This window comes from Mus musculus, chromosome 6 (genome assembly GCF_000001635.26).
Source record: "Mus musculus strain C57BL/6J chromosome 6, GRCm38.p6 C57BL/6J".
In the NCBI taxonomy this organism is placed as follows: domain Eukaryota; kingdom Metazoa; phylum Chordata; class Mammalia; order Rodentia; family Muridae; genus Mus; species Mus musculus.
This window is the reverse complement of record NC_000072.6, coordinates 122221780-122242453: the sequence shown is the minus strand read 5'-3', so window position 1 is coordinate 122242453 and position 20674 is coordinate 122221780. Positions and strand designations below refer to the sequence as shown.

At 41.7% G+C, this 20674-nt stretch overlaps 1 pseudogene across 1 annotated transcript in view; it reads right to left on the bottom strand.

Moving 5' to 3' along the window:
- Mug-ps1 (murinoglobulin, pseudogene 1) overlaps nucleotides 1–20674 on the bottom strand; it is a 72514-nt pseudogene that overhangs the window by 6113 nt on the left and 45727 nt on the right. The window contains exons 14-29 of the transcript NR_027619.1: nucleotides 12992–13141; nucleotides 11668–11823; nucleotides 10970–11033; nucleotides 9513–9687; nucleotides 8577–8760; nucleotides 7770–7998; nucleotides 6898–7024; nucleotides 6517–6638; nucleotides 5983–6035; nucleotides 5140–5223; nucleotides 4545–4721; nucleotides 4245–4332; nucleotides 2331–2487; nucleotides 2025–2099; nucleotides 1070–1250; nucleotides 84–307 (exon numbers count right to left, since the gene is read on the bottom strand). The product of NR_027619.1 is annotated as a murinoglobulin, pseudogene 1 (transcript). The remainder of the gene's footprint in view (nucleotides 1–83; nucleotides 308–1069; nucleotides 1251–2024; nucleotides 2100–2330; nucleotides 2488–4244; nucleotides 4333–4544; nucleotides 4722–5139; nucleotides 5224–5982; nucleotides 6036–6516; nucleotides 6639–6897; nucleotides 7025–7769; nucleotides 7999–8576; nucleotides 8761–9512; nucleotides 9688–10969; nucleotides 11034–11667; nucleotides 11824–12991; nucleotides 13142–20674) is intronic.

The window sequence follows — 20674 nt, the reverse complement described above, 5'->3', positions numbered from 1 at the left end:
ATTTCCAATTCACCATTTCACTGTTTTGTGTCTCTTGTTCAAATCTCATAACCCCATGGGGACTCTGAAGGAAAACCACCAACCTGTGTGGAGGAGAAGCCACCATTGGAATTCTGCTGCTTTGTGAGCCACATGATGGTGCTCGTTGACAAAGTCAGATCCTCAGGGGATGGGGCTGGCTGGGCAGTGAGGCGAGCCAGGACCACATAGGCATTCATTTCTACTTCAGCAGAGGAAGCCTGGGGTTTGTACAAATGCTGTTCTGAATTTCTGGGTTTCTGAGGCCTTTCCCAGTGGATGGAGTTGTCTTAGGGTAAAAAGAGAGAAATAATTTAAAGTCTGAGTGATCAATGGCTTCAAGTCCATATGTAGAAAGAAGGAACTATAAAAGGTTATAGAGGGTTTAAAAAATTTCACTCACAGTATGCCCAGATTTGCTAATCCTCAGTAAACATCTCCAGTTTGATGTGATAGATTGTGATCGAGAAAGACCATGAAAAGAAATGTGTAAGCTATTAACTAAACTACTCCTCAATGGTGCTCTAGCAGAGGTGCTGAGGAGACAATGGCAGACATGATACTTTTACTCCTTAGCTCCCTCACACCGAACAAAATGTTGCTTGTTCAGTGTGTAAACCAAATGATTTAGTAAAGTTTCCCAGTGGGTTTAGAGTTGCAATTGAAATAGCAAAACCTCGATGCATCTTTCCTCTTTGTGTTCTTGGTAGTCTTTACTGCTCCTGGTAGTTATATCCTTAGCAGAGAGAAATGCTAAGCTTTAATTATATTCACCTTTGTTACCTAGTTAGTCCTGTGTGCATTCTAGTATGATAGAATATCTATCATAAATTAGATAAATAGTATATTTGCTGATTTTGGTCACACTACTAACAAATACCAAAGGTTGTTGTGTAGAAGGAAGACTCATTTTTTAATGGGGCAGTCCAAGGAGAAGAAACCTCAGCGAGCCACAGAGTCAGGACTAACAGCTCTTTCCATGCTCCATACCCTCACCTGCTTTTCTTCATGGGAGCCAAACAGAGAGGAACTTGAGAGCACACATTCTTACCTTCTTTTATAGCTTCCTCATCAAGTGACTTCAGGATTTCATTTCTCTTATCCTGGTTCCCCGCCAGAGCAAAAGCATAGGCCATCAGTGCCTTGGTGTACACAAAGTTGGCATTTTGTCCTTGTTCTATGGTCTTCCAGGAAGACTCCAGGCAGCTCAGGGCTTTGGAGACAACAGGATGCTGTTGAGAGAACAAGATAAACTGAGCTACGTGAAAAAGGGTCCTAGCAGGTCCTGGGACAAATATTGAGGCTTTAGGAGGTTATGCTTTTCAATCAATCCTCCTTCCCTCTCCTCCCCTTCCTTCTCTTCCCTACCTACCTCCTCCCCATTCTTTCTCAGTCCCTCCCTCACATTCCCCTACCTCTTTCTCCCTCCTTCCATCTCCCTCTCTCCCTTCCTTTCTTCTTCCTTCCCTCACTTCCTCTTCTCTCCCATCCTCTCTCCTTACTCCCCCTCCTCCCTCCCTTCTCCTCTCTCCCTTCCTCCTCCCCATTCTTTCTCTTTCTCCTTCCTGTTCCCTCTCTCCCTTGCCCTCCCTCCCTCTCATTTTACCCCTCTCCCTCTTCCCCTCTTCCCTTCTTCCCTTTCTCTCTTCCTGTCTCTCATCCCTTCCTTTCTCCCTCCGTCCCTTCTTTCCTATTATCCCCCTTACCCTCCTTTATCCCTTCCCTTCTTTATTTCCTATTTTCTTCCTATCACTGGTTATCTGTCTTCCCTCTCCTCCATCTGTTGGGAGCCATTTCCTTTTATAAACTATGTTCCATTTAATATACAGACAAATAGGGCTGTGTTTTTGGGTTGATTTTTGGATATCCAGGAATTCATTGAGCAGATGGATGCTCATGGATGCACTCTGACAAATGCATTGCATTGTAAAAAAAAAAGCTGCCACTTGGCTTTGGAGATGATAAAAAGCCACAGGCTTTCACCAGTTTGGGATGTTGGCACCTACCCTGGCTGGGAGTGAACTTTCCAGAAGGGCCATGGTTATGTAGGCAGAGAGGGTCATTTCATCATCTACTCCACCCTGCAAACAAGAAGGAGTGAGACCAGCAGAATATACATCAAGCAAACCATCCAAGATGCCGTCCCTGCTCATGGCCAATCCATGTGTTCAATGGAAGTTTCCATTCATATCCCCATTATGAAAAAGTACATTCCCATCCTAGAGGCTTATTCCTCCCCATGGTAAGTAGTATGGCCTGACTTTAAGGGGTTATTAGGTCACCATTCTTATAAGCATTTCAGAAAACATCACCTTCATGGCATTGTTGAACAATGATCCAGAGCTTCGGAAGCAGCCATTGTCCTTCTGCTGCTGGGAGAGCCAGGTGAGGGCGTGGGTGATGTGTGATTCATCGATGAAGATGAAGGCTCGAGCTTGGGCAAAAGACTTGAGCACAAAGGCTGTGAGCCTGATGGGGGAGGGAGAGTGGGGAGATGAATCCTTTTTTCTGAGGCAGCACCTACAAACATGGGTTTCCAGGGTCCCGGTCCAGTCTCATGAGCAATGAGTCTAAGGGTCTCTGAGAGGAACAGCTGGGCAGTGTCTCTGGCTACTCCAAGTATTCATCCATTGGTCCACTTGGATGGGCAATCAAATGTGTACAGAAAATGTGGTACATTTACACAATGGTGTACTTCTCAGCTATTAATAACAATGAATTTATGAAATTCTTAGACAAATGGATGTATCTGGAGGATATCATCCTGAGTGAGGTAACCCAATCACAAAAGAACTTACTTGATATGCATGCACTGATTAGTGGCTATTAGCCCAGAAACTTAGAATACCCAAGATACAATTTGTGAAACACATGAAACTCAAGAAGGAAAACCAACGTGTGGATACTTCATTACTCCTTAGAATAGGGAACAAAATATCCATGGAAGGAGTTACAGAGACCAAATTCATAGCTGAGACCAAAGGATGGACCATCCAGTGACCTCCTCAACCGGTGATCCATCCCACAATCAGCCATCAAATGCAGACACTATTGCATATGCTAGCAAGATTTTGCTGAAAGGACCCTGATATAGCTGTCTCTTGTGAGGCTATGCCAGTGCCTGGTAAATACAGAAGTGGATGCTCACCATCATCTATTGGATGGATCACAGGGCCCCCAATGGAGTAGGTAGAAAAAGTACCCAAGGAGCTGAAGGGGTCTGCAACCCTATAGGTGGAACAACAATATGAACTAAGCAGTACCCCCAGAGCTCGTTTCTCTAGATGCATATGTAGCAGAAGATGGCCTAGTAGGCTATCCTTGGGAAGAGAGGCCCCTTGGTCTTGCTAATTTTATATGCCCCAGTACAGGGAAAGGCAGGGCCAAAAGTGGGAGTGGGTGGATGGGAGAGCAGGGCAGGGAGGTATAGGGGACCTTCGGGATAGCATTTGAAATTTAAATGAAGAAAATATCTAATTAAAAAAAAGGTGAAAAAACAAAGAATAATCTCCTTTCCTGAAAACCCATATGTTTTCTGCCTCAAAAATTAAGGCTGTCTTCTTGGTTTATCTCTGCTTTATGGCAGTTTCTTTTTTCTTAGTCACCTGTTGGTCATTTGTCTGTGTGACTTATCTAAATAACATAGTCTGTTTGTTTTGTTTTGGGTTTTTAAGTAAAGGGGTAATTTTAAAAAAAGATTCATTTCTTTATTTTACATATGTGAGTACACAGTTGCTGTCTTCAGACATACCAGAAGGGGGCATCGAATCACATTAGATGGTTATGAGCCACTATGTGGTTGCTGGGATTTGAACTCAGGACCACTGGAAGAACAGTCAGTGCTCTTAGATGTTGAGCCATCTCTGCAGCCCTCAGTAATACATTCTCATATAATGCAAGGTCACATGAAGAATGACAAGAACTTTTTGAGTCTCAGATATGAGCATCTCTGGATGCTCAGCAAAATGTAGCCAGACATTTGATGATGAATATTCCTGGAGAGAAATGAGAAAGCCAGCTTTCTGAAGCCAGGAAAGCACATGGTACAGAGTCAAACAGATGAGACTCTTGGGAATCTTAGTTCTGCAGTTTATGATGTGTGCTACCTCAGACATGTCCGTCTCAGGCCCAGGCACCCACTAGACTTCCATGACATACAATGCATGTATAGCTGCTGTGAGGAACAAGAGTTGATCAAGGCCTGGCACACAGTGGACTCTTCTTACCAAGTGTTTCCTTCTCTCTCGCCATTTTGATCCCCGAAGGCACTGTAGGAGCCATTCTTGTGTTTGTAGTTCAGCTCTCTCTGATAACCTGGAATAGAAGGCTTTGGGTGTGTTCTGAAGAAATGGATACATCAGAGAATGGCAGGCTATAAATCTGAAGTCAGAGGCCCTCACATACCATGGCTTGTAGGACTGACCAAGAACAGTGCTCTGCTCTCCCCTCCAATGCTAACCCCATTTCTAGACATTTCTGTAGAGAACATTTACAAGAACAAGGTAGAGTTTCTGAGCCTTACTGACCAGCTCTGAGGAAGCCGAGGGCCTTAGTCTTGATCTTCTGAGTCAGCTGTTGGGTTTTATCCAGATATTTCAATACGTAGATGTTGGGAGCAAAAAGGACCATGTTCTGCTCCCCACAGCCATAGGGCATATGGAGAAGGTTTTGTGTGTTTTTTATGGCTGAACTCAAGATATCACCTGGAAGTGAGAGGCATGACATCAGAATGGCCAATATCTTCAAGAACAAATTAGTGTCTTCCAAACTTTATATGCCCCAGTACAGGGGAATGCTAGGGCCAAGAAGTGGGAGTGGGTGGGTAGGGGAGCAGGGTGGGGGGAGGGTATAGGGGCCTTTCAGGATAGCATTTGAAATGTAAATGAAGAAAATATCTAACAAAAAATTGAAAAAAAAAGAAAGAATACCTTTTCAGTGACGGGAAGGAATTTTATGGGTGATGTGTGCTGGAAGCCAGTGGGAATTGAGGGGATTAAGACAGAAGAAGTATGTTAAAGCGATCAAGTGTAGTAGTTTGGAAGCTACATTTGGAATCATGGTGGGGGGCAGGGTTGTGGTAGTGAATATTGTTCCAAGTCCCCCAGGGATGGATTGACTCACCCATCACAGAGAAATGTGCTCTTGCTGAATCTTTCACTACTGTTGGTGGGAGGACCAGGGACATTTTTTCAGATATCTCAGCATCTTAATAAGCAAAAGAAAGAGGTAGATGATCATCTCTGTACTCTGCATATCTACAGAGTCCTAAGTTCAGTGTCTTCAGAGCTACATTCTTGCTTCACTAGAAAAGTGATTTAGAGGTAAATATCCCAAATCCATGTTTCCTGGTACCACAGGTTTGTCAAGCTCCAAGCATGTTCTCTTATTATCCATTTCCTTGGAGCAAAGCATCTTTCCAACATGGAACATCTGTGCCTCTATGATCTGTGTTCTACTTTTATCAATGCTTTAATTAGTTTCAATAAACAAACAAAAATGTGTTATAGGCTGAATTTTGGTGTAGGAAAATTCTGTGTGTGTGTGTGTGTGTGAACTTTTACATAAGTTAGAGTTTTTTGGGGAGTGGGGAGCCTTTATTGAGAAAATGCCTCCCTAACACTGGGCTGCGAGCCAGTCTTAAAGCTTTTCTTTTTTAACAATAGATGTGGTAGGTCATGGCCAGTGTCTGAATTCTGTGGAGTATAAGAAAGCAAATGGAGCAAGGGCCAAGCAAGCTAGGAAGCTGCACCCCTCCACAGCTTCTGCTTCAGTTCAGTTCTGCTTCAGTTCCTGATTCCAGATTCCTGCCCTGCCTTTGCCTCATGATAGACTGTGAGCATGTAAGATGGTCAGCTCTCTAAGTTGCTTTAGTCACAGTATTCTGATTTTCTTATAGGAATATTGCAAGATTTCTCAGTAGGTGACTTAACTTACTGTCTAATTCCTGTTTTGAAACGTTCTCACCTGATGCGCAGAACAGTGAGCTGAAGGTATGCTCTTGCTTGATTCCTTCAGGCCTGGACAAAAAGATAGGAAATTCAGACGTGAGAAATCAAACACCGAGTATGCAAACAACAAATGTGCAAGCACAGAATTGTTGCAGGCAATTTTTGGTTTTGTTTTGCCTTTTGAGAAACAGCTTTACTTGTGAGGCCATGGGCTGGAATGGCTTCAGCATGTGAGAATTTGGGCATGCCAGGTCAAAAAGAGTCAATAGGGAAAGAAAATAAAGACAAAGGGGTGGACATAATAAGAAGAAAGCAGTATAACCTTAAGAAGATAAACTGGCTTAGATTATCCTCCTTGCCCCCTAAGCTTCAGTTAAAAGCCTAGGAACAGGAAAGAAAGCACAACACATATCTGTTTAGAAGCATGGGCTTGCCAGCTATGAACTATCTCAAGATCACATGATATTATCTTTTAATTTTCATCTATATATAGTCAACACTGCTCCATTTTCTGGACTCAGCACACTGCTGACCGGGAAGGTTTACTCACCTCAACTATCAGGACTTTGACTACTGTGTCCTTTCTCCCAGTTTCAGGAACTGTGGCCACCTCAGAACCACAGGGCTCTGAGGACTTTTGTGCTTCCGCAGACACAGAGAAATTCACATTCCCTGAAACAAACAGTCCAGAGAGCTGAGTTCAGATCTGCCAGGAACCTGGCACCTACCAAAGCCCCTAGATCTGCAGGGCCTCCTTGGTTCTAGGAGTGGTCCAAGAGCTTGTCTTGTATTAAAGGTGCAGTAAGCATACATCAGAGTTAGTAATGACTGGGCGCTTCCTCTTAGGGACCCAATGAGAAGAAAGTAACTGAAGAAACTTCCCTATACTTACCTTTTCTGGGTAGATTCCCCTCACAAAATTTTCACTCACCTAAAGACTTGGGAGTTACCAGCCAGGATGAGGTGTGCCTCCCATTGGCACTGAGGCAGTAAGAATCTTGGTCGTCTCCCACTGGTACAGCTGTGAAATCAGGAGAGGCTTCCAGCTGCACACTCATCTGTGGCCCCACAGGGAAAAAGAAGCAGCAAAATAAATAAATGAAAAGAAAGATGTCGCCATGGAAGGACAGCATGTTATGCATGGTAGTAGGTAGGCCAAAGTCTTATGGGGATTTGTGTTAGAAAGAGAAGAGAGGGGATGTGTTTGGAAGACATGCCTAAAATGTCATGTAAGCTGACACAGAAGGCTTGCAAAGATGTCTTTCGCACATGCATTTCTAGAGTGTTATTTAGCTATCATCTATGTATTATCGACACAAACCATTAAGGGGATAATTATATATCTGTCTACTTATATTTGTTTTATTTTGATGGCAGAAGCACATTAATGTACTAGATTTTTTAACTAACATTTTTAAGTATACACCTCCCTCTAATGAAAGAAAAGTTCATTGTAATACAATATATAATTTTATCCTTCCAACAACCTCATACATATATATGGACTATGTCTTTTGATTATATACAGAGGCTACATGCAATATCCTCTCTCTGTTAGTACACTAAGTGCTGTTTACATACTGGCAAAACCACCTAATTTTATGTCATGTTCATACTGTTAAACAACTCTTTGTTGTGTATATATAGCTAGAGTATGGGAATTGTTTAAACATTGGGCTCTACTTGCTGACCAGTCCAGTACAATCTCTTCCCCCCTTTATTTATTCTTTTCATTTAAGTCTTAGTTACAATCTACACACTAATCGTCCCCTCTGGTCATGCTGAATTCAGAAAGGTATTCACCCGCATGCTTGTAGGGAGGTAGTTCATCACAGTGGCTTTGAGCATGAAGGCTTCTCCACGGACCACAGAGTAGGGCAATGAGACTTCCACAAAGAAGGGCTGGAAGGCTTGGAGAGGTACCACAGAAGAGAGGCCAAGGCCAGTGTCATTGGACAGGCAGAGGGCTCCAGCTTTCCATTCAGTGATGGTGTCAGGGACAGTCATTTCCACTTCAGCCACTCCTGTGGAGCTGGGAGAGGAAGAGTGTAAAGCACAGAAAGTGAGCCCATGAATTAGTTATCTCTGAGTGTGACAAGACACCATTCCTTTAGTCCTTCAAAGGAGTGATAGGGAAGGAACAAAGTAACAGGGACTCCAGATGGCATAATTAAAGGTCTTTCAGCAATCTTGTTTTTCCAACTCAAGTAATAGACCCACAGCATCTCAAATTCATATGTTCATGGAAATATAAACATAGATTTGAAGTATTCTCTGAATTCACATCTTCAAAATATCATACAAGAGTTGTATCACTTCTATGGTCTACTGCATGTCGCAGTCCCATAATCTGCTCTATGTAAGACTGCCCCACCTACTACTCAATATGGCGATTCTGAATAGTTTTAACTATCAGGCAGGTAGGTGATAGATTTTATGTGCATTTTCTGGGATCGATCAAATTATATGTATTTTATACTGGATGAGTTGATATGCTATGGTTTTCTAAATGACCAATTTCCTTTGTTTATGATAAAATTAACTAGAGAAATATAAGAAAACACAGAAAAATTATACCCAGCTCAAATAATACAAATGGAAATCACTTACTTTACTGTGACTATATCCCAGACCCAGGTTTCAGGAAAATATTTCCGAATGGTCTCCGTAAGTGGATCTTTAGTTGGTGGGTCTTTACGTTGTGGCTCTTCAGGAGGAGGTCTTTCACTTGATCCCATTTGCAATCTCCCAGAAAGTCCATCCCTAAATTCATGATCAAATTCCACAGGAGGTGCTATGAAATTACAATGGAAGAAATGAACATAGTACATGAATTCAATGGGACATAGTTGTGTAGTGTAAATGTAGCTGAATTTTCAATTTCTTCTTGACTGTTAACACTATAACCGTGATGCATTGAATCACTCATTTTGGAGGAGACTGGGTAACGTCTTTGTCATAGGTGAAACCTTACCTAGAGTAGTTCAAGTTGGAAGGAACCACAATGCATATTTCCTTGGGTTGGATATTAGATAGTTAGTGAATGCCTACAGATACAATGTGTCACCTAGGAGGAATGGAGATGCATAATATGATCCTAGGCAACAGATCTCGTGACAATGAGAATCATTCCAGACAAGAGCTGAATGATGTCTACATTATTGGCAGAGATATTTTTGCAATGTTTTTTCTTTCTTACGATCTGTATCTTTAACCCAATGTTTTAATAGGTTTTCGTTTGGATAAAAACTGCAAGAGGTATATGTACAAGCTCTTGCCTCAGAAATAGGAAGTTTATTACTCAGGTTCATAGCATTGGCTTGGGTTTGTACTGGCAAGAAATGTAGGATTTAAAGTTGATGATGGAGGGTCTGTACTCTGTACTTTTTCAAGGACAAGTATACACACTGATTTAGTCAGGGCTTCACCTAAGTATTTTCCAGGTGATTTCTAAGCCTAGAAAATCATTCCCAATTTTTAAATTCACATACATACACAGAGTTTAATTTCTATACATACTTCCCTGTGATAGCTACAACCTCTTACCTGATTGTGGTCTTTATATTTGCCTTCAAGAACTAAGTATTTTCTAGTGTTTTAAGTTCTTCACCCGTTACTTTAACAGCTACAGGGATAGTTCCCCAATTATTCCATTGTCTAGAGTAGACACAGTGCCTCAGGTCCTCTTGCTTATAGAAACGTGTGAAGATATTCCAATTTCCTTTCAAATCATTATGAGGAAAATTAATACAGTCCAGTCAGAATAAGGTTTTATTTTATGTTAGCACAGATATAAAAATAAACTTTAATATTTGGAATATAAATAATGATAAAAATAGGGTTTCATGGTTTTACGTTAAATTGCAGAGGTACAGGAATAAAACCTGCATGGTAATGGCATAAAAATTGATATGTAGATCAATGGAACATAACAGAAGACCCAAACACACTCATGCAATCACAGGCATCTGATAGCTGACATAGATGTCAAAACATAACCCATGGGAAAGACAGCATCTTCAACAAAGGATGCTGGGAAAACTGGATGCTCACATACAGAAGAATGAATGTAGACCTATATGTATGACCCTGCACAATAATCAACTCCAAATGCATCTAAGACCTGAACATGAAACTTGAAACTGCTGGGGGAAGAACCATAGGCAGCAACACTACAAAATACACAGGTAGGAAAGGACTCTGAATGAGCCCCATTCACTTAAAAGTTAAGGTAAATACTGGACAAACGGGGACCTCACAAAACTGAAATGCTTTTTGCACCACTAGGGAGCAATCAATTGAGTGAAGTGGAAGCCCAGAGAATGGGAGAAAACCTTTGCTAGCTATACATCTGATAGAGAATAGATACCCCGATATATAAAGGACCCTAAAAACAAAGAGTCAAGAAAACAAACACCCTGACTTAAAGAATGAGCTGTGGATCTGAACAGTGGTTTCAAAAGAAATTTTAAAAGGTTAAGACACATCATTTATCAGTGTTTGTTATGCTAGCAATTCACTAAATGTAGATTAAAACAACCCAGATTCCATCTCACCCCAGTCAGGATGGCCAAGGTCAGCAAAAGGACTGGCAGCAAGTGCTGGAGAATACAAGGGGAAAGGGAGCCCTCATTCACTGTTGTGGGGATGCAAATGAGTCACTCTGAAAGGGACTCAGATGAGAGGAGGAGGAAGATTAAATGGTTCCTTGGTTAATATATGTGTGTGTATGCACCTTTTCACACTTCATGCAATGATCCTATATCACAGAAATGATTGCATTTTGTCTTATTTTAACACTGAAGGAAGGACCTCCAGCCTTTAACGTGCTTGTAGTTGCATATATCTGGACACATTTTGCGCTAGTAAGCTTGTGTTCTTTTTCTCTTACTGGGATGCCGTACATACATTGTAATTTTATTTTACAAGCTTTGATAAATAATTCACATGTATTTTGTTCTGAAAATACTGATTTGTTATTTAACCTGATATTGGTACCATACCATAATAAAAACAAGATGTAGGATGTTTGATCTTCAAGTTGGTGAATGCTGTTAAACCCATGTCCTAGAAAGAAAAGTATCAATCGATTAAAAGAGCCCAAACTCCCGAAAAAAGTGTGTATAAATATTCCTATAAATATTTCACATATAGTTTTGCATGTTCAAGTAGGATTCCTATTCAAATTGTTTGTCTCCTACTTGTTAGGGAGCACAGAGAAGGCCATATAATTTATAGTGAGGCATATCTAGATCATCTTTCTGATACAATGCTGTTATTTTTAGAAGTCACTCACAGCCATGCACGGTGGTGCCCGCTTTAATCCCAGCACTTGAGAGGCACAGGCAGACAGATCTCTGGGACTTTGAGGCCAGCCTGGTCTACAGAGCTACATAATGAGAGACTGTCTGCAAAATCATTAATACAATACTACTGCTACTACTACTTCTACTTCTACATCAGTCCACCACTGTATGCCAGTTTCCCCAATAGAGAGAAAAAAATAGTCTAGACTGGGCACTTTCTAAGATGTAGATTTTTGGCATACTTAGGATTTGAACCCATGAACCACCACATGCAAGGTGAGTGGTTTGCCAGTGACTCATATCTGTGTCCTGAGCCTAAACTTCTTTACTAATATAGAGTTTCATTAAACCTAAATAATTCACAGAGCAGCATGTTGATACATAATAGGGCTTACCTCCACATAACTGTAGACGTCCTTTTCTCTTCCCTGTCGTATTGAGTATCTGTTCTCAGACATCCATAACCTGTACAGTATACAGTCTTCTCGGTCTTCAGACAGACGGGAACTTGGAATGAATTTGTTGTGCTGCATACCTGGCAGATTGTATATCTGTAAGAGACAGGAGATGAGGAGGGGCATGTGGGGAGCACATTCCAAGTTAGCTTTGCCTAACATTGTGGTTCCTGAGTTGACGGACTCGTTGGTTCTGGAAGGACCCTCTTTCTTGGAACATACTAACAGCCCTCCTGCCCCCCCCCCCAAAAAAAATCAATGTGAGGACTACAAATACCTGAATGTTAAAGAAATAGCTGTTCTCGCCAATAGTACAGAGCACAGAGAGGACAGGGTACGGGGAGGAACAAGGGAACTCCATCCCCCTTTAAATAACCCTTGCATTTTTAAAAGGAATTGCCAGTATTTGTCAGCTAAAAACAACTGCTCAAGAAATCTCTGTAGAATAGATTTGGGGAAAGTAAAAATCAAAAATGAAAAAATTTTAGCAGGATGCTTCCCAAAGCGTGTTCTGCATGAGCTTCATAAAATCTCGTCATTAAACTTAATTTAATATTGGTTTAATAAGACTGGTAATTTCCCAGCATTATCTTAACTCAGGAGTTCTGTTTTTATATTTACATATCTACTGTACATTCTAAAACATGCTATTAGCTAGTGTCAAAAATAATTTTTACACTATTAGAGTGATCATATAATTATTCCTAATAAATCCTGTTTTTAAGTCAATAAAAGGAAACGTTTTACTGTTATTATCTTGGGCGAGACACCTGTAAATAGTGGATGATTTCATTTGTGCTTCTGAGAATTTTCAAAACAAGTTGAGAACCTTGCATTTTAAAATTTAAAAATTTTAAATCATTCTATCCGTTTTTCTCACTTGGGGAACTCTTGAGATTGTAAGATTCTATTTGTGTAAACAGTTTCGTTTGGCTCCCACATGCAGTGTGACTCTGAAAAGCTTCACCAAGAGCATCTGAAGGGGACAAGCCACTCCTGGGGCACGACAGGTGCAGTAAGAGCACAGAAGGCTCTGCAACTCACAGAGCGCCTTATTTCCTTCCATGTCCTCAGTTTATTGGCTAAAGTTTTCTGATCTGTTATTCGGGATTTTACAATGAAGTGCTTACAGACGCTGTCAGCATTAAATGCAATATTTTAACATTCAAGATCCCTAGAGTCTGAACAATCACTGTTTCATCAGAGCCAGTGTAACTTCCTGTCTCTTTGGACGGTTTTTAGACAAAGGCAGAAAGGGACTCACCCAGGAAGGGGAGAGCTCAGCCTCGGGCTTCAGGAGCAGCACACTCTGGTCCACAGCTCTCAGGCCACAGAGGGACTGAGGAGAAGCTGTGACCTGCAGACGGGTTTGTGAGGAGGGAAGACTTTGAGATGAGCTGAAGCTCAGGTCCACCTGTGAGAAGCAAAATCAAGCTTAGCGGGGGAGGGTGGGGTGTTCCTGCTTTTGCATCCCTGAAACCTGCCACGCGAAGTCACTCTGGATCTCTACACACACATCAGTTTTTCCAGATTATGAATACTGTCAGAAGCACAACTGAAGTCCTTTGCTCCCCCTTTCTCCCCTGGGATTGATTTAGGAAGACAGGAAATGTGTCAGTCAAACTCCAAAGCAACAAAAGGATGATTTTGGCTCCCTGAAATTCTTGCAAAATAGCTCATTTTTGGTGTATGTGCACATGTATGTGACTGTGGTGTAATGCACTCGAGTGTGCAGGTGCATACACCCGTGCACCCATCAGAGACCATAGGAGGATGTGGGTGCCCTGCTCCCACTTTCTACCTTATTCTTTTGAGAATGTCCCTCATAATCTTGGAGCTAAATTGGCAGAAGGAAGTCCTACCAATTCTCCTGCCTCTAGCCTCCACAACACTGGGGTTGTAAGACCCTCTGATCATGCCTGGCATTTATAAGAATGCTGGTATCAGAATTCAGTGCAGCAAGTGCTATTACTACTGAGCCGTCTCTGCAACACAGAAGGTACACACCCTCTCCATCATCTCTCCTTCTTTTCCTACCTCTCCTCCCCATTTCTCCTCCCTCTCTCTTTCCATCTCTGTCTCTCTATTTCCATCTTTGTGTCTCTCTGTCTTTGTCTCTCTATTTTTGTCTCTCTGTCTGTCTCTGTATGTCTGTCCTCCCCCCTGTGTGTGTGTGTGTGTGTGTGTGTGTAGTCCTGGCTGTCCTGGAACTCACTGTATAAACCAGGCTGGCCTTGAACTCAGATCTGCCTGCCACCCCTGTGCTTGGATTAAAGGATCATGCCACAACCACCGAACATAGATACTTAATTTAAAGGAATTTTTCTTGATGAATCTTATACCTGGGGTAGAAAAATCAGATCAGTATTGTAATTGGAAATATGTGTACATCTGCCTCTCTGTCTGGCTATCAGATTATCTGCCATTCACCTTCATCTCTCAATCCTTCCTATTTCAATTCAGGGACAGAATAAACTGCTGAAGACTGGGGTGTATAGAAAGGGGCTGATGAAAGCAGATCAGAGGTGTCCTTAGCTACTCTAGAGTAAGAAAAACGCAGATGCTCACCAACAGACATAGTTTCAGGTGCCTAATGTGACTAGGAACTGAAGATGTGTGATATAGCACACACTCAATATGCTGTGTCATAAAAATTTATACTAGCAAGGGTCTTATGTTCTTATCACACCTAAGAAAAAATCATAATGAAAAACTGGAGGGAAAATAAATATCCTAACAATTGATAGGCCTGGATCCTATGACTGGTCTCGCATAAGATTATATGACATTGGGGGCAGCGCCATCTTCAGCTCCAGACAGCCGGCCACCTTCCTGGTGAGAGCACGGGGGTCTGCCCAGCCTGAGAGGTTTGTGTCACAGGCGCCAGCGGGAGCCTTCTTGGCTCCGGGACTCCGCGGAGGGCAGGCTGCACGGGTGACCGTGTGGAATACAGAGGCCAGCCGTTTCTGGTACGGGCGAGAGTCGCAGAGCCTCTGGGGCGGCGCCATCTTCAGCTCCAGACAGCCGGCCACCTTCCTGGTGAGAGCACGGGGGTCTGCCCAGCCTGAGAGGTTTGTGTCACAGGCGCCGGCGGGAGCCTTCTTGGCTCCGGGACTCCACGGAGGGCAGGCTGCACGGGTGACCGTGTGGAATACAGAGGCCAGCCGTTTCTGGGACGGGCGAGAGTCGCAGAGATCTGGGGCGGTGCCATCTTCGGCTCCAGACAACTGGCCACCTTCCTGGCGAGAGCCACAGGGCTTCTGAGGCGGCGCCATCTTCGGCTCCAGATGGCCGGCCACCTTCCTGGCCAAAGCAACACAGCTTCTGGGAAAGATCCTGTTTTCGGCCTTCACCTTCAGCCAGGAGGAGGTCCAAACACCAGATAACTGTACACCTTCCCCGAAAGAGGAGAGCTTGCCTGCAGAGACTGCTCTGTCCACTGAAACTCAGAGGAGAGAACTTGTCTCCCACGCCTGCTGATTGAGGGTAACAAAATCAACAGAGGAACAATCTCTTAACAAAGACAACTAAAACAACTAACTCCAGAGATTGCCAGATGGCGAAAGGTAAACGTAAGAATCCTACTAACAGAAACCAGGACCACTCACCATCATCAGAACCCAGAACGCCCACTTCGCCCAGTCCAGGACACCCTAACACACCTGAAAAGGTAGACCTGGATTTAAAAGCATATTTCATGATGATGGTAGAGGACATAAAGAAGGAATTCAATAACTCACTTAAAGAGATACAGGAGAACACTGCTAAAGAGTTACAAGTCCTTAAGGAAAAACAGGAAAACACTGCTAAAGAGTTACAAGGCCTTAAAGAAAAACAGGAAAACACAACCAAACAGGTAGAAGTCCTTATAGAAAAACAGGAAAACACATCCAAACAGGTGATGGAAATGAACAAAACCATACTAGACCTAAAAAGGGAATTAGACACAATAAAGAAAACCTAAAGTGAGGCAACGCTGGAGATAGAAACCCTAGGAAAGAAATCTGGAACTATAGATGCCAGCATCAGCAACAGAATACAAGAGGTGGAAGAGAGAATCTCAGGTGCAGAAGACTCCATAGAGAACATCGGCACAACAATCAAAGAAAATGGAAAATGCAAAAAGATCCTAACTAAAAACATCCAGGAAATCCAGGACACAATGAGAAGACCAAACCTACGGATAATAGGAGTGGATGAGAATGAAGATTTTCAACTCAAAGGACCAGCAAACATCTTCAGCAAAATTATTGAAGAAAACTTCCCAAATCTAAAGAAAGAGATGCCCATGAACATACAAGAAGCCTACAGAACTCCAAATAGACTGGACCAGAAAAGAAATTCCTCCCGACACATAATAATCAGAACATCAAATGCACTAAATAAAGACAGAATACTAAAAGCAGTAAGGGAAAAAGGTCAAGTAACATATAAAGGCAAGCCTATCAGAATTACACCAGATTTTTCACCAGAGACTATGAAAGCCAGAAGAGCCTGGACAGATGTTATACAGACACTAAGAGAACACAAATGCCAGCCCAGGCTACTATATCCAGCCAAACTCTCAATTACCATAGATGGAGAAGCCAAAGTATTCCACGACAAAACTAAATTCACCCACTATCTCTCCACGAATCCAGCCCTTCAAAGGATAATAACAGAAAAAAACCAATACAAGGACGGGAACCACGCCCTAGAAAAAACAAGAAGATAATCCCTCAACAAACCTAAAAGAAGACAGCCACAAGAACAGAATGCCAACTTTAACAACAAAAATAACAGGAAGCAACAATTACCTTTCCTTAATATCTCTTAATATCAATGGACTCAATTCCCCAATAAAAAGACATAGACTAACAGACTGGCTACACAAACAGGACCCAACATTCTGCTGCTTACAGGAAACCCATCTCAGGGAAAAAGACAGACACTACCTCAGAGTGAAAGGCTGGAAAACAATTTTCCAAGCAAATGGTCTGAAGAAACAAGCTGGAGTAGCCATTCTAATATCGGATAAAATTGACTTCCAACCCAAAGTTATCAAAAAAGACAAGGAGGGACACTTCATACTCATCAAAGGTAAAATCCTCCAAGAGGAACTCTCAATTCTGAATATCTACGCTCCAAATGCAAGGGCAGCTACATTCATTAAAGACACTTTAGTAAAGCTCAAAGCACACATTGCACCTCACACAATAATAGTGGGAGACTTCAACACACCACTTTCATCAATGGACAGATCGTGGAAACAGAAACTAAACAGGGACACAGTGAAACTAACAGAAGTTATGAAACAAATGGACCTGACAGATATCTACAGAACATTTTATCCTAAAACAAAAGGATATACCTTCTTCTCAGCACCTCACGGGACCTTCTCCAAAATTGACCATATAATTGGTCACAAAACAGGCCTCAACAGATACAAAAATATTGAAATTGTCCCATGTATCCTATCAGACCACCGTGGCCTAAGACTGATCTTCAATAACAACATAAATAATGGAAAGCCAACATTCACGTGGAAACTGAACAAAACTCTTCTCAATGATACCTTGGTCAAGGAAGGAATAAAGAAAGAAATTAAAGACTTTTTAGAGTTTAATGAAAATGAAGCCACAACGTACCCAAACCTTTGGGACACAATGAAAGCATTTCTAAGAGGGAAACTCATAGCTCTGAGTACCTCCAAAAAGAAACGGGAGAGAGCACATACTAGCAGCTTCACAACACATCTAAAAGCTCTAGAAAAAAAGGAAGCAAATTCACCCAAGAGGAGTAGACAGCAGGAAATAATCAAACTCAGGGGTGAAATTAACCAAGTGGAAAAAAGAACTATTCAAAGAATTAACCAAACGAGGAGTTGGTTCTTTGAGAAAATCAACAAGATAGATAAACCCTTAGCTAGACTCACTAAAGGGCAAAGGGACAAAATCCTAATTAACAAAATCAGAAATGAAAAGGGAGACATAACAACAGATCCTGAAGAAATCCAAAACACCATCAGATCCTTCTACAAAAGGCTATACTCAACAAAACTGGAAAACCTGGACGAAATGGACAAATTTCTGGACAGATACCAGGTACCAAAGTTGAATCAGGATCAAGTTGACCATCTAAACAGTCCCATATCCTCTAAAGAAATAGAAGCAGTTATTAATAGTCTCCCAGCCAAAAAAAGCCCAGGACCAGACGGGTTTAGTGCAGAGTTCTATCAGACCTTCAAAGAAGATCTAATTCCAGTTCTGCACAAACTATTTCACAAGATAGAAGTAGAAGGTACTCTACCCAACTCAATTTATGAAGCCACTATTACTCTGATACCTAAACCACAGAAAGATCCAACAAAGATAGAGAACTTCAGACCAATTTCTCTTATGAATATCGATGCAAAAATCCTCAATAAAATTCTCGCTAACCGAATCCAAGAACACATTAAAGCAATCATCCATCCTGACCAAGTAGGTTTTATTCCAGGGATGCAGGGATGGTTTAATATACGAAAATCCATCAATGTAATCCATTATATAAACAAACTCAAAGACAAAAACCACATGATCATCTCGTTAGATGCAGAAAAAGCATTTGACAAGATCCAACACCCATTCATGATAAAAGTTTTGGAAAGATCAGGAATTCAAGGCCTATACCTAAACATAATAAAAGCAATCTACAGCAAACCAGTAGCCAACATCAAAGTAAATGGAGAAAAGCTGGAAGCAATCCCACTAAAATCAGGGACTAGACAAGGCTGCCCACTTTCTCCCTACCTTTTCAACATAGTACTTGAAGTATTAGCCAGAGCAATTCGACAACAAAAGGAGATCAAGGGGATACAAATTGGAAAAGAGGAAGTCAAAATATCACTTTTTGCAGATGATATGATAGTATATATAAGTGACCCTAAAAATTCCACCAGAGAACTCCTAAACCTGATAAACAGCTTCGGTGAAATAGCTGGATACAAAATTAACTCAAACAAGTCAATGGCCTTTCTCTACACAAAGAATAAACAGGCTGAGAAAGAAATTAGGGAAACAACACCCTTCTCAATAGTCACAAATAATATAAAATATCTCGGCGTCACTCTAACTAAGGAAGTGAAAGATCTGTATGATAAGAACTTCAAGTCTCTGAAGAAAGAAATTAAAGAAGATCTCAGAAGATGGAAAGATCTCCCAGGCTCATGGATTGGCAGAATCAACATTGTAAAAATGGCTATCTTGCCAAAAGCAATCTACAGATTCAATGCAATCCCCATCAAAATTCCAGCTCAATTCTTCAACGAATTTGAAGGAGCAATTTGGAAATTCATCTGGAATAACAAAAAACCTAGGATAGCAAAAACTCTTCTCAAGGATAAAAGAACCTCTGGTGGAATCACCATGCCTGACCTAAAGCTTTACTACAGAGCAATTGTGATAAAAACTGCATGGTACTGGTATAGAGACAGACAAGTAGACCAATGGAATAGAATTGAAGACCCAGAAATGAACCCACACACCTATGGTCACTTGATCTTCGACAAGGGAGCTAAAACCATCCAGTGGAAGAAAGACAGCATTTTCAACAATTGGTGCTGGCACAACTGGTTGTTATCGTGTAGAAGAATGCGAATTGATCCATACTTATCTCCTTGTACTAAGGTCAAATCTAAGTGGATCAAGGAACTTCACATAAAACCAGAGACACTGAAACTTATAGAGGAGAAAGTGGGGAAAAGTCTTGAAGATATGGGCACAGGGGAAAAATTCCTGAACAGAACAGCAATGGCTTGTGCTGTAAGATCAAGAATTGACAAATGGGACCTAATGAAACTCCAAAGTTTCTGCAAGGCAAAAGCCACCGTCAATAAGACAAAAAGACCACCAACAGATTGGGAAAGGATCTTTACCTATCCTAAATCAGATAGGGGACTAATATCCAACATATATAAAGAACTCAAGAAGGTGGACTTCAGAAAATCAAATAACCCCATTAAAAAATGGGGCTCAGAACTGAACAAAGAATTCTCACTTGAGGAATACAGAATGGCAGAGAAGCACCTGAAAAAATGTTCAACATCCTTAATCATCAGGGAAATGCAAATCAAAACAACCCTGAGATTCCACCTCACACCAGTCAGAATGGCTAAGATCAAAAATTCAGGTGACAGCAGATACTGGCGTGGATGTGGAGAAAGAGGAACACTCCTCCATTGTTGGTGGAATTGCAGGCTTGTACAACCACTCTGGAAATCAGTCTGGCGGTTCCTCAGAAAACTGGATATAGTACTACCGGAGGATCCAGCAATACCTCTCCTGGGCATATAGCCAGAAGATGCCCCAAATGGTAAGAAGGACACATGCTCCACTATGTTCATAGCAGCCTTATTTATAATAGCCAGAAGCTGGAAGGGACCCAGATGCCCCTCAACAGAGGAATGGATACAGAAAATGTGGTACATCTACACAATGGAGTACTACTCAGCTATTAAAAAGAATGAATTTATGAAATTCCTAGCCAAATGGATGGACGTGGAGGGCATCATCCTGAGTGAGGTAACACATTCACAAAGGAACTCACACAATATGTACTCACTGATAAGTGGACATTAGCCCAAAACCTAGGATATCAAAGATATAAGATACAATTTCCTAAACACATGAAACTCAAGAAAAATGAAGACTGAAGTGTGGACACTATGCCCCTCCTTAGAAGTGGGAACAAAACACCCTTGGAAGGAGGTACAGAGACAAAATTTGGAGCTGAGATAAAAAGATGGACCATGTAGAGACTGCCATATCCGGGGATCCATCCCATAATCAGCTTCCAAATGCTGACACCATTGCATACACTAGCAAGATTATGCTGAAAGGACCCTGATATAGCTGTCTCTTGTCAGAGTATGCCTGGGCCTAGCAAACATAGAAGTGGATGCTCACAGTCGGCTATTGGATGGATCACA